Below are 12,444 nucleotides of genomic sequence, written 5' to 3'. Positions count from 1 at the left end.
CATCTAGATCTCGCCAAGGATTTCAACACCATCTCCCACTCTGTGAAAGTAGCAGACTCCAAATCTGACTTCAGACCAATGACAAGTGGACTACATCATGGTTCAGTCTGGGTTCCTCTCCTGTTTGGTATCTACTTCTCTGAAGTACAGGCAAACACAAAAGGTCTTTGGCTAACGAAGTTTGCAGATGACTGCAAACTAGGAGCCATAATCAAAACTCCTAACGATGTGGACATCCTATAAAAGGGCCTCACTGAGACAGATGTCAGGTGTCAAAGCCAAAGCTTCAAGCTCAATGCCAAAAAGTGCACTGTCATCCCCTTTGGTAAAAACTCTGTACCCATGAACTACCACATAGGCGGTAGTCTACTTAACACCGAAAGTATGATAAGAGACCTTGGGACACAGGTGGACAGTAGTCTCTCCTCTGATAATCACATCGCCACAGTAGTCAGGAAATCCTTCTACATGGCGCACCATCACAAAAGGTTTCTCATCTAGGAAAAAAGAGGTCATTGTTCCCCTCTACCCGTCATTCATTAGACCCATAACAGAGTACAACGTCCCTTTTGGTATGTCCCTCACAAGACATCTACAACAACTGGAAAGGCTGCAGAAATACGTTATAAAGAGGATTACCAGTCTCAAACAGATGCCCTACACAGACCATCTCAAATAACTCCAGCTTTACTCCGTTGCATATTGCCTACTCAGAGGCGATCTCTGCCTAACATACAAAGCTATGTCAAACCCAGAACTGTTGGACATGCTCCACTTAAAGAAATCCCAACCCCTCCATTCTACATGCTCTAGGGGCCTAAACCTTGTCACCGCAATAAACAGAACATGCTGGAGGGATAGATTCCAGCCCCAGAAACTTCCCATACTCTGGAACAAACTACCTCTCTATATCAAACAAAGCTCCTCATTAGCACTCTTCAAGAAGAATCTTGATTGGATGGGAAATAGGAAATTCACCCCGGGGATCACTTCTGTGGCTCTGTTCGACAGGGGCACAGGAAAATAATTTTCTTGGGTGGCGAAAGCCAGGGTACCTTTTTGGCTAGGCTTATATAGGCCCTAGGGCCAATAGCCTAGTACCTACTTATGAACCTATGAACTTAGGCTTAAACAAAATCATGCCCGACAGAAACTAAGCTTAAAGAATAATACACTGAAGAGAATTTCTCTCAGATACAGACCAGAATTTCCACACAGTCTTGCAAGTGGCCCAAATAAAAAGCTTTTTGTCAGTCACCAAAACTCCCTGGGAATGTCCAGTGATTGAAAATGAATTAATGGGTTTGACTAGTGGCTCAGGCACTGAAGGAAGTAGCTCACCCACTGTAGAGGGGAGGAAGGTCACTCAGGCTTGGGCAATATCTAGTGGGAGCAATGGCAGTTGCATTCATGCAGTCCAAGCCTAGAGCATGTGCTACTTTTCATAACATGGCATGGCATGTAGCAATAGTGGAGCTCAATGAGTTGCTCTGGAGGGTTATTTGGAGCACCAGCGGCATGGGGAAAGTCCACCTGGGTAGCTACATAGGTTCATAGGTGTGTACTAGGCTAATGGTCCCTGAAGCCTTTACAAGCCTAGCCCATAGGATTACCCTGTCATCATGCCACCAGACCTTAGTTCCCAGTGCCTCTGTCGAGTAAAGCCACTGGAGTGATCCTTGGGGTAAATTTTCTACTTCCTTCCACTCATCAAGATTTCTCTTGAAGAGGGCCAGTGAGGTGCTCTGCTTGACATGCATGGGAAGTCTATTCTATAGCATGGGCAGTCTCTGGGTTATGAACCTGTCCCTCTAGCATGTTCTGTTGATTGTGGTAATGAGGTTGAGGCCTCTGGAGCATGTGGTGCGGAGGGATTGGGATTTCTTTACATTTAGCATTTCTAACAGAGCTGGGTCAGACATGGCTTTGTAAATCAAGCAGAGATTGCCTCTAACTATACGATGAGACAGAGAATAGTTGGTGTTTTTTGAGTCTGTCCACATAGGACGAATGTTTAAGGCCTAGGATCCTCTTTGTGAGGTACTTTTGCAGCCTCTGCAGTTGCTGCAGGTTTTTTAGTGAGGTATATGCCAAATGGGGCATTGTACTCTATGATTAGCCTAATGAGGGAAGAGTAGAGGGAGACAATGACCTCTTTCTTCCTGGATGCAAAACCGTTGGTAATGAGATGTGCCACATAGAAGGACTTTCTGACCACAGTGGCAATAACCCACTACCTATCACCTGACTTTCGTCTTTAACTGAAGGTCCATATGCTGTCATTAGTTTACATAATGGAAAAGAAGTGAATGGACTGGAGACCTCTCACCCTATCTAGCAACAACCTCTCTGCCAGTAGACCCCTGAGGTTAGAACAAATGGATTAAAAGAATTTTCATCCTATGCATTGATGGTCTTGACACTGCTGGCACCAGTCCACCAGGAGAAGGTTATGAAAGAGACATTTGAGCAGAGGCAGAGGACATACTTAGCTGGTCAAACAAATTGCCAAAGAGAGAGAGAGAGAGAGAGGAAAGGAATTCGTGCAAAATCCATGTTTTGAGGCTGAGATAGACATCCTGCTACAGTGTTAAGACTCATGGAGAAGTCAAAATTCACCTGGAAGCATATGTATTCTTTCATGGGAAAATAATAGTGAGCCCTTTCTATGTGAAACTTCAGGAAACATCACTCTCGTTCTGATGAGTATAAGTGTTAGATGGGGGAATCAAACTGCAGTCAGCAAGTCACCTTGGACATAACTTGATGGCCTTTTTTAACCAAAGCCTTTAAGTCATAAGCTTCTGAATGACAGCAGTTTATCCGAGTTCTGATTCTAGTAATATGCTGACGCATTCTCTGTTTTCCTTCTGTCTGATTAGTTCTGTATTGTGCTTGGGAGAAGGAAGGTATTTTTGCACTTATGTGCCCCATAGCAAGCTTTGCTTGTGGATGAAGACAGTCTGGGGACCAGCCCTCATACTTGTTAAAAAAAAAAAAATAAAATAAAATACTTAAGTAAAATGGCAAGACAAACATGTATCAGAGGATCCCCATGTTCTGGAATAGGCTTCCCATCCATGTGAAGCAGAGTCCATCTCTAACCCTATTTAAGCATAACCTTGACCAATGGATGGGAACTCTGGAATTCACCCCAGGTCTGCCCCCCCCCCCCCAAGTTTCTGATACAGAGAGCAATGTCTTTACTAACGTACCCCTCCCGCCACACACACACAAATGCAACCTCTAAAAATGTCTTAACATAGCCCCTCCTAATAAACTCTGTTGACACACAAGGACACAAGTGGGTTGAGTTACACTGCTAGGCTTATAAAGTCCCTGGTGGTCATTAGACTAGTATATACCTATAAATAAGCAAGTAGTTACTGTCTAGCTGTACTTCCTCTGCTTTCACTGGTCTGTTTTATGTCTACAGAAGATGGTTTTCAGTATAATAATTAGTCTGTGCTATACTATCCTTTAAATGAACAATGACATTTTGAGCAGCATTCAACATAAAACAAAAGTCAGGATTGCACGACTGTACTGACCAATAACTAACTCTGACAATAGTAGCAAAACAATTTCACATGTAGTTAACTCCTCATCTTGGTTTTGAGTCCTGAACATGCGACATAGTTCACAGTTTGAGCCATCTAATTGATCTGCATACGCATATTAGGCAAATAACACTGCCACAAACTCATTCCTTGCACTTCAATATACCAAGACAAAGTCCCTGCAGATTCAGTTACATTTAACTGCACAGCAAAGTAGGTAGAAAGACATTTTCACACTTCAATAGATGTGTGATAGTGGATGTTTAAATGGAAATCAATGCCTTAACCAAGGTCATTCCATCCAGCCGCCTTGTCATGATAACTTTGCAAAGAAGCTGCATTTCTAAGTAATCTCTAGAACGATCTTTCTATTCTTGAAACTTAATGGTTACTGAAGCATTACTATCCATAAATGAAAGTTACTTCATAATGATGTGTCTGCATGGTCACGAGTCATCACCCTTCACCAATAGTACTTCAAAAGAGACTCCCAATCTCCTTTGAATGAATACCAACTTTCCAACAGTTCAACTACTCCTTCTTAAACACAGTCTCTTGCACACCTCTGCTTTTCCAGATCAACATATCAGCCTGCTCAGAAGCCTTGCAACAACAAACAATGCATACTGCACAGACATACCCAGCATGCAGAGAGAGGTGGAGGAGGATGAACTATGATCATAAAGATCTATCATTACAGTAAGTACCTATCTTCTGCATTTGACATGGTTTGGTTCATCCTCCTGTACATACCTCTCAACTGTAAAGATTTTTGCCTCATATTTTTGGTCTGTTTCTCATAAAATTGTGGTTTTCTGGCAAATCATTGAGGGTTGTAGTCAGAAAATAATGACAGTCATTTGAGTTTCAGACTTCATTCCCTTCAGAAAATTCATGCTAATGCAAAACCTGTTGTTCTATCTACTTTCTAAGTTTGTAAGAGAAATATTTAAAAAGTGTTCCTATTTTGGGCCTTTGTCCCTCCATTATTTATAGCTTTGTCCAGATTTCTTACTGACATTATACTATTGAAGTAGCTAAAAAACACTGGAAACGTGAGCCGCAAAGCATTACAGAAAATGATGAAGGTGACATCACATGGAATCACCCATTACCAACTGTTCAAAAACAGATGCGAGAAAACCAGATGCAGTATTCCATGAAAAGAAGACAAAAGTAGCACTGAGCTTTGAAACTGTTACACTCAGTAACTACAGTGTCTTATGTAGAGAGAGAGAGTCATAAAATACCAGGATTTGCAGGCAGAAACGAGGGCAATGTGGAAGGATACCCAGACGGTTCCAATAGTACTAGGAGCAACAGGTCTTATAAAAAAGAATTTACAGCTTTGTACGAATTGCAGAAGGTGTCATTACTGGGCACCTTGCGGGTGCTGCAAAGAGCACTTTTGGCCAACATCAAAGACTGAAACAATAATAATTTCATGAACTTTAATCATACTTTGACTTGGGAATCAGGTCCATTCCCTTCATGGTATTAGAAACCCAGAATACTTGGAAAAGTTAAAAAGGACATTCACAACTGTGCTATACTTGCATTTAACCAATAGTGTACTCAATGAATGTATTTCCAATGTTTCTGTTCATTCCACAACACTGATATTTTCCAGTTGTGCCCCTTTCCATTCCAACCCCTCAGGATGAAATAATTATTGCCACCACATACTTACACATTTGATGTTTACTTTCTACCAACTCAACCTTTCATGCCTGTATCTTTAATTTTTATTCCGGGTGCAGCTTTTCCTTGCTCATTTATCACCTTGTGCCATCTTGTTTACCATGACATCACCTGTATTTTTACTTTTATTAATTATTTCATTTTTAGAGTGTCTAGGCTTTATGTTCATACTACTTTCATTTACAGTATCAGTTTTACACCTCTAATCCCCCAATCCCATTTTGTTTGTGGGTTGCACATTTTGCAGTTTGTTCACACACCATATCAGATCATCTTTGCATTCTTTCTGAAGCTAAAGCCGCCCCTCCTAATAGCATGTACTTTAAATGATCATTTATGCCACAGACTACGCTATCTCTTGTCTGTGAGGTAGGCCATTCACCAAATGCACTGTCTTGTGTTCTGCGTTTTAATTCAAATAAACATAAATATTCTCCAGGACCACTTGATTTCTTGTGAAAAATAAACGTTTCACATAAAGTCATGTCATCTTTAGTTCACAGTATGTCTGAAGTATACTTTTCAACTATAAAATTTTGTCTTTTTCCTCTATTCAAAGAAAATATATTAAATACCATGATGGATTACTAAACCGGAACAAAAACAAATAAGGCACATTGGATTCATGCTGGATTATCTCAAAGACCACTAGTACAGGCACAGCTAAAAATAATTAATACAGGGCTTACAGTACAGTGAAAGTTCCCCTACAATTTCAGAGATGTTGGTGGTTTTAGTGTCATCACCTTAAGCTAAAAACTAAAGACATTTGTGATAAATGATGCTGGTGGACAACTGGAGTACAAGGCAAGTCATAGGCATGGAACCTCGAGTGGGTAACCATTTGAAATGTCGGGACCCGCTACAGCGGGTCCCGAAATACAGTAATTGAATGGCCAAAATAATGGACTTCTATATACAAAGTCTGAGATGCCACTTCTCAGAATATTCCCTTTTCTCTACGTTATGGCACTCTTGGCGTTGATGTATACAAGTTGGTGGAGGGGGCCTGCCCCCCCCCAAAAAAAAATAATGACGTTTTAAGAAGACTGATTTTCGAGATTCACTTTTATCCCATGTTTTTTTTCCCAGCACTCAGCATTTCGAGTGCTGACATTTTAATAGGGGGCCCCTGGAATGACTTGTGTGGTATAAATAACAATTTTTAGATGTTTTCAATTGAAGTGTGAAAGATGCAACAAACAGAATTAGTGCAATGGAAACTTATTTGTCCAAATCTTGCTCAGTCTTAGCACTAGCTTACCATGGAAAAAGGGTCAAACAAAAAATGTCAGCTACAAAACAGTAAGCCAAAACAGACATAAAAATGTTAACAGTGTTTCAATTCCTTTTATTTCTCACACTATGTCAGACATACAAGAGAAATGATTTGTTAATGTAACCAATGACAGCATGCGACACAGAGAGAGGTTTCCACCTCAAGATTTTATTCGAAACTGTGGACTTAGCCCTGGTCATAAGATTTATAGGTTCATAGGTTGGTACTAGGCTATCGGCCCTAGGGCCTATACAAGCCTAGCCATAACAATTCCCTGGCTATTTCTTCCCACAGTATTTACTTCCCTGGACCCCTGTTTTCTTTTTGTCAAGTACTGAGGTCATTTTCTAGAAGCTGGTAGAACTCTGTTTTTAGCTTCCTTCTTAGCCATCCAGTATTCCTTCCTCATCTGTCTTTTCCATGTCCTACTTTGTCCTGCACTCCTCCTTTCTTTTGATGACTTCCTTGACTTCCTCAGTCACTTTTTTTAAGTATCTTATTTCTATCACTTGCTTGGCCACATATCTGTTCTGTAGTCATCCCACATCCTGTTTTGAGGTGCTGCCATTCTTGTTCAGCTAGGCCTGTTTCCTCCTCTACTTGTCTTGGGGTACTTAAGCGCCAAGTACTTTCCTGTACATTCTCCTCTGTTAATTGTCTTCTGGGGTGAGTTTCAGATGGAAACATTCAGCATGATTTGTGAGAAAGACCCCCTCAGAAGCACAAGTAGGCAATGGAAAGACTGGAGATAATGCACTGGCCGGAGGTCAAGATCGAACCTTGTACCTTGCGCATGGGAGGCGAATACCTTAACCACTGTGCTATCTGGCCCCCAGACTTTCACCTACCTCAGAGAGTACCTGCATATCTAGTGTGTGACAGACCTGTTTTTACAAATTTGTCATTAAATACTTAATATGCTTTGCGACTGATTTTTTGGTACTAAGGATTACTTTTCTGTGAGAAAGGCTTGTTACTTTGGAACACTTCCTGGGTTTCATGATTTTTGTAAACTGTTGTGACTGAGCTCATCAACAAAGTTTTAAGACTACTGCTTTTTCTACTTTTTTTATGAAAAAGAACATGTCCATCCAAAGTAGCCATTAGGACAAGAGCCCTTAGCTAGGCATCCAGGGTAGATGTTCAAAGAAAACATATCTTTAATAAACACAGCCACAAGAGAAGATTTGGGTCTAAAAACTATAATCACTTTATAGAGTCTTGCAAAAGGTACAGATAAAAGACAAAGTCACTATAGCAAAATATCAATCAAGATGATACTGGGTAACAGGCCAGAGAGGTAAAGATGGCTTTAAATCATATATAAACAACTATTATACGGCTCTCCCATAGTTCCAATTATTAAAGGTACTACAACTGAACAAACAATGAAAAAAAAGGAGTACAGTCTTCATTGTCAAGGGCAAACTCATCAAATTCACAGAAAAGGTATGATGCCTCAGCAGGTTTCTATTAGTAGGAGGCAAAACTCCCCACAATGCTGGGCCTGGGGTGTACAAAACAAATTACCAGAAGGAGCTACTTGTGATGGGATCTGCAAGGGACAAACTTGACAAAATGGGATCTTTAGTATTTTCCTTTCACATTTAGGACCAAATTCAAAAAAGTACTGCCTGGTAACCTTTCAGCTCAAACCAAACTTAGAAAAGGAAACAAATGACTGATCATGTACGTGTGCTAAGTCCTGTTTATGTAGTACCCAAGCTGCCTGTGGACGTACATACATAGCAAATACTCCTTATAATCGGAATATTCCGGAAGAAACAATGTCAAACTGCAGGACTGATTCAGATTTGCTACCATCACCAGCTTAGATGTAAAAGAGGAGCTGGTCCCAACATCCTAAAGGAAGCTTTACTATTTCTTTGTGAAAAATCAAACAGGGAGGCCTGACAAAAACAGTTCAAAGCTGCAATGTTATTTTTGTCTAACCTAACAGCTATAAAACAAAGTCTAAAAAGAAAGATAACGTTAGTTCTGCAGAAGTCAATGGTTCAAGAGAAAAAAAAAACGTAACTTATCCAACATAAAATGGACATCATATAACTATTTTAAAGATGATAGAGTACCTCAAAGGAAGCCTTTCTGAAAGGATGCTCTTGAGAAAAGCCTTGCATGCCATCAGGAAGGTCAAGGCAAAAGACCATCAAAATATTATGGCTTAACATGTCATTATGGGAACTGGCTAGTATCAATAATGAACTGTGCAGAATGAACAGGCCACTACCACACCTTAACGACCTCCATGGACAGTGGTTTAAATAAGTTATCCCAATGGCTGAGGGAGCAGATCAATGCCATGTTGCCTAAATGAAATCAGATCATCGCAAAAGGAAAGCAGCTCTGAAAGGCGTGTAGAGAAAGATCTGCACTCATTTCTAAAGTATTAATATGAAAATGAGACTGCTGGGCAGACTGCATCCTATAAGCCAACTGACTGATATCTACAACATCAAATGAGGGTGCACACATCTGCGGTTAAATGAGGGTACACACATCTGCGGTTATTGTGATTTCTGGAACTTGAAGGACAAAAGGACTCCCCCACTAAGACATTCAAAGGGTCCTGCCACCAGGAAAAGTGGGCACAACAAAGTCTAGCGAGTCTGACTTTAGAGGAGAGGGAGAGATCAAAGTACTGGAACAAGTGGACCAAAACAATCTATTCCAAGATTCCCATGAGGAATCTGGCATGGGAGAGATTGAAAATGGTAACTGTCAGGAGACGTTCAAGAAATAAAGGCAGCATGGGATTTTGCATGCAGAGCCTTAAGGAGAACATCAACAACCATACAGAATAAAGAAATTATGTATTCACCATAACGTTCCATCTGAGTAGTTAGACTTCGTTTGTCATCAACCTGTGGGATCTCGGATCCGATATAGATCCGAGCCGGCAGCTTTCCAAGCTAAGATCTGAGCTCCAAGCTCCTCCCCCTTTCCCATACTAAACTGCAACCTCCTTCCAACCCTCAGATCGAGTTTGCCACCCACAGCATGACACGCATCAACCCAAGAGACACAACCTGACCTGATCACATAAACTAGGCTCACAAGACAGTACAGTTGTGTACACTTACCATAAATGTAGATGTTGGAGTGTATTCACTGTTGCAGTCATTACATTTGGGTAATCCTGCTGGCAGGTTGCCCTCAGTCGGCCTGAATTCCAAAGTCTTGGGTCCTGCATTGGCTGTCGTCGCCCCTTCCCTGACGTCAGGTCGTCAGGGGTATAAAAGAAGCAGCCGACGCAATTTTCCTTAGTTTTTCTTGCCCCAGATGTCAGGTGCCCCCAAAAAGGTATATCTATATATAAATAAACATGCAGCAATATAAACCTTACCTTCATCCACCAGCAAATACACCACATAGGTTGTATAAATAAGAGAAGGAAAGATAGGTTCCATCAGAAGAAAAAAGGGGGGATGGTAGGTGGGTAACCTGGACTGCAACAGTGAATACATTCGAACATTTACATTTATGGTAAGTGTACACAACTGTACTATGTTCTTCGTATTTCACTGTTGCAATCATTACATTTGGGTAGATTCCCAAAACTATGGTTGGGAGGCTGGGGCTAAACAGCATTAGGAGCGGCTATGAGACCCTGCAGAACTGCAGTGGCAAAGCTTGCCCTGGATTTAGAGTGGCAGATGATAGTGCTTTGTAAAGGTGTGCACTGAACTCCAAGTAGCTGCCTCTAAAATGTCCTTGGTTGGTACTCCTCTGAGAAAGGCTGCTGAAGTGGCTGCAGCACTGGTGGAATGTGGCCTAATGCCCTTAGGCACTGCCTTGCCATGGTATAAGTAGCAGAAACGAATGCAGTGGCCTATCCATTTTGAAATAGTCTGCTTTGAGATGGCCTTTCCTTGTGATCCTGCAGCATATGCCACTAGTAATTGCTCTGTTTTTCTGAAAACTAAGGTTCTGTCCAAGTAGAATCTAAGCTGTCTGTGTACGTCCAAAGAATGCAGAATTCTTTCCCCCTTGTTCTGTGGATTTGGATAAAAAGTTGGCAGATGAATTTTTTTTTAAGAGCCACACTGGACACCACTTTAGGCATAAATGTTGGGTTGTCCTCATTGAGACCCTGTCCGGATAAAAAATGATAAAGGGTTCCACAGCCATGAGTGCCTGTAGCTCTGAAACTCGTCTTGCAGAAGTTATTGCTAGGAGCAGAGCTGTTTTCCAAGATAAAAACTTTAAATCAGCAGTAGCAGCTGGCTCAGAAGGAGGCAGGGTAAGTTTTTCCAAGACATAGTTGAGGTCCCATGCAGGCACTGGTGATCTCCTTGGAGGCCTTACATTTTTGGCTCCTCTGAGGTACTGTTTTAATAAGGGATGAGAAAAAATTGGTGGCTCTGCATTGTAATGAGCCAAAATGGCAGAGGCATGAATTTTAATAGATGAGAAAGATAGGCCTTTGTCCAGCATCTCAGTATTGTAAAATCTGAGGAATATTTGGCACAGCTGTATCTGTTCCTTGTGCCTGGTTCCAAGCACAGAATCTCTTCAATTTTCCAGCATAAGATTTTGTAGTACTAGGCCTTCTGGCTTCCAAAATGACATCCACCACAGCTTTGCTGAGAGGTGTGTTTTGTATGACTACATTATCCGCCATGCTGCCAGGTTTAAAGTCATGACCTGGCTGTGCAGGATCTGATTGTTTTGCTGGGACAGTAGAGGCGGTACTTGAGGCAGGGTCCAAGCTGGGCATTGAGACAAGCTCCTTAATATTGGGTACCAGTGCTGGCAGGGCCAGTCTGGTGCAATCAGTATCATATTTGGCTTCTCCTGTCTGACCTTTAGGAGTACCTTGGGGAGGAGAGTCAGAGGGGGAAAGGCATACACTAATAGGTTTTTCCAGCTGAAGGATAGGGCGTCCATTTTCCATGCTTGTCTGTGATAAATCCTTGTGCAGAATCTCTGTAGTTGGTAGTTGTGAGGGGAGGCAAATAGATCTATGTCCGGGCATCCCCATTTCCTTGTTATCATGCTGAAGACTTGTGGATCCAGCTGCCACTCATGGGGATCCATGAGGTTTCTGCTTAGTTCATCTGCCAGAGTATTTTTCCTTCCTGGCAGGAATTGTGCCTGCAGATGTACTTGGTAAGTCAATGCTGTGTCCCACAGAGTCATGGCTAGTCTGCAAAGGGGGTAAGGATGTGTGCCCCCCCTGCTTGTTTATATACTACATGACCGTGGTGTTGTCTGTCTTTATCAGTAGTTGTCCTGGTTGAAGAAGGTCCCTGAAGGCTGTCAGGGCATTTTGAACAGCTAGCATCTCTTTTTAATTGATATGTAGATGCATTTGGTTTGAGGTCCATGTTACCTGAATGCATCTTCCTGCCATGTGGGCCCCCCAGGCATAATCTGACACATCCGTTGTTAGTGTCTGCCTGGCTGGGGGTAATGTGAATGGCTGTCCCTTGTTTTGGTGACAAGCCTTTGCCCACCATCAAAACTCCTGTTGCAGGCAGGGAATGAGAGTAATTATAGTTTCCAGGCTGTGGCAATGTTGAGTCCAAACACTTTTTAGGTACCACTGAAGTTTCCTCATATGCAGTCTTGCATATGGAATTAGTAGGATGCAGGATGCCATGAAACTCAAAGCCTGCAGAATTTTTCTTGCAGATAACTGGGCCTTTGTTGCTAACATTTTGAAGTAGGTAGTTAGTTGTCTTTGTCTAGTGTGAGATAAGCCATCTGGGCAGTTGTATTTAAGCTTGCACCCAGGAATATTATCTTGAGAGGGTACTAGTTTTGATTTCTTTTCGTTGACTGTGTACCCTAAGCATGTTAGAAGTTTATTCACAAATGCCAGATGCTGTAGAAGAATGTCCTTGTTCTTTGCTTGAATTAGACAGTCATCCAAGTAAGGAT

The 12,444-nt window shown here is 41.7% G+C and overlaps 1 protein-coding gene across 2 annotated transcripts in view; it reads right to left on the bottom strand.

Moving 5' to 3' along the window:
- Positions 1–12,444, bottom strand: part of LOC122812101 (metal transporter CNNM3-like) — a 575,621-nt gene that overhangs the window by 292,972 nt on the left and 270,205 nt on the right. The gene's annotated exons all lie outside the window — the stretch shown is intronic.

The sequence above is a fragment of the Protopterus annectens genome, chromosome 9.part0 (assembly GCF_019279795.1).
Source record: "Protopterus annectens isolate FY-2018-M chromosome 9.part0, PAN1.0, whole genome shotgun sequence".
Taxonomy (NCBI): domain Eukaryota; kingdom Metazoa; phylum Chordata; order Ceratodontiformes; family Protopteridae; genus Protopterus; species Protopterus annectens.
Note: the sequence above shows the minus strand (reverse complement) of the source record. Positions and strands in the feature narration are given on the sequence as shown.